Source organism: Geospiza fortis, unplaced genomic scaffold (genome assembly GCF_000277835.1).
Source record: "Geospiza fortis unplaced genomic scaffold, GeoFor_1.0 scaffold130, whole genome shotgun sequence".
Taxonomy (NCBI): Eukaryota; Metazoa; Chordata; class Aves; order Passeriformes; family Thraupidae; genus Geospiza; species Geospiza fortis.
The window spans coordinates 5,684,868-5,687,114 of NW_005054300.1; the positions used below are offsets into that span (position 1 = coordinate 5,684,868).

Genomic DNA, 2,247 nt, shown 5'->3' on the forward strand with positions numbered 1-2,247 from the left:
GACGGGGCTCTGCTATTTATTGAGCTCTAGGTTTGTATGTACATCCATTTACAGTGCTTGGTTCAGTGACAGTGTGACAAGAGGACATGTATCACAGTCTTCCCCAGCTCAGACTTGGATGAGGGCTGGGCTCAGGAACTGATCCTACACATGCCTGGGCTTCTATGATCATCCCAGCAAGGGAGCACCCTCAGGGAGACAGGATAGCTGAGCCCAGAGTGAGAAGCTGAAAATTCCAGAGGCTGCCAAGTCAGAAGCAGACTCATCCCAAACTCTCTCATGTATGTGTCTAGGCTCAGCCTAAATGGGCTCAGAGAACAGGAGGCATGAGGACAGCTGGATGACTCAATGCTCCACCAGTCACAATGCTGGGGATGTACCTCAAGTCCCCTTGAGAAGGTGAGATCCCACCCCTCAGAGGGTGAGCTCCCCCTCTATCCCCCCAGACAAGCACCACGTACTGCAAACAACTGCTCCTCATTTTCCACTGCAGAAGCTGCCTCCCCTACATGCCCTGGCCTGTTCTCAAGCAGTGATTTTATGGAGCTTGCTTGCTCTCCCCTAAGCACTGTCCCTCTGACACATACACATTCCCATACACTTGCATGGCAGAAAGCAAATAAATGTCTGGCTTAGCTGTTAAAAGCCAGACAATTCCCTGCTGAGGAATAGTATCATCTGCTGAGAGAAGCCAGTGCTCCCAAGGAAAACATAGGGATGTCATCAGTGTTGTGCCCAGTGGGTGGCCAAGGACACAGCTTTCAGTTTCCCATGCTCATAGCAGGTAAGATGAAACATGAACACAATTAATGCACATTAGCATGAAAAAAGCCTTGCCTAAAAATGGTAGTAAATGAGCATGACATCCACATTACTCACACTAACCTACAAGGCTAAGAGCAGGACTAGGCACTTTTTAAAAAAAACATCTGTTTTCTAGGGGGAGGGAAAAAACCCGTGGATCTGGGATGTAAATAACTTCTCTACTTCAGTCCACCAAGTCAGGCCAGATCCTAATATCATAACAACACTGCTGGGAGCTGAAAATGCATGAGCAGGGAACAGGTGTGGAACAGGTGTTCATGCTGTGTATTCCTGAGCTGGGAGCCTGACACAGCACTCTAAACAGGCTCTGCCAGATGTGGGCACCTCTGCAGCACCGGCTCTGGGAGCAGAGAGTCTGCCTGTGCCCCAGAGCATCACCCCAGAGCTCCTCCTTGGGAAGCCCTCTGCAGACACAGCTGAACATCGCTTGGTGAAGAGAGGAGGGCGAGAAAGTGAAGTCACTACTTCTCCAGATGCATTTTAACTGTGTGCTACACACAAAGGAAAAACTGGAGACTTCTTCATTTATGAAGGTCACCAGGCACCTGCAAACATGTGCAAGGCAGATGTTCCTGTGAGGAAGAGGAGGATTGTCGCAAAGCAGTCTCTGATGGGCAACAAGGTGAGTGGGGAGGAGTCAGCCTCTGCCCCATGAAAACCAAATATCTAAAAATGTCCCTCTACCTTAGAAACAGCAGATGAGCTGGGGCTGCCAGAAGCAACAGTGACCCCAAGCAGAGCTGGTCTCCAGTAACAAAGTGCTCTGTTTGATGACCCATACTCTTGTACACTGGCTCATGCTGGACCCTGCAAGCCAACAGCCTTGGAGGCAAAGTTTCCCCTTTTCCAGTAATCCAATGGCTTGGTTGAAGTGACACCTTTTGACATCAGGAGACAGCAGTGAGCAAGGCCTGCTCCTTGGGGAAACTGTTTTATAATCCAAAGCCATTCCCAATGGGATGGTAATGGATTTGACTTACATGACAGGAGGACACGTTGACCCGGGCTGATGGAAAAGAACAGCCCTCACCTGGGACCAGAGAGCTTTCCCCATAGAGCAGGTGAGCAATCTCTACCCAGAACAGTTTCACACAGCTGGGCTGGTTTTATTATTTCAGTTGTGAGCTCTCCCCAGCTCTGCTACAAAGGTTTCCAGTGCATTTTCCCTGAGGCTGTGGAGGGAATCTCCCATTGCTATGTCACAGGAATGGCTGCCCACTCCCATGGCACCATAAAAAGTTGCTTCCTCCTCAACATGCCAATCAGCTCTCCTCAGCCCAAGGTCAGTTTAAACACATTCCTTTGGGATCAAACACACAGCAGCAAGGCGTTCCCCTAAAAGAAACACAGTCCCTTCCGCAGGCAGGAGGCGACCGGCCGCAGAGCGGAGCGTCCCTGCCCCCCGGGGCCGCAGCGTCCCCG

At 50.6% G+C, this 2,247-nt stretch overlaps 1 protein-coding gene across 1 annotated transcript in view; it reads right to left on the reverse strand.

Moving 5' to 3' along the window:
• The window catches only part of ARMH3 (armadillo like helical domain containing 3), a 124,407-nt gene continuing 122,160 nt past the window's right edge, over nucleotides 1-2,247 (reverse strand). The window contains exon 27 of the mRNA XM_005416420.3: nucleotides 1-2,247. The gene's annotated coding sequence lies outside the window, so the exon portion shown is untranslated.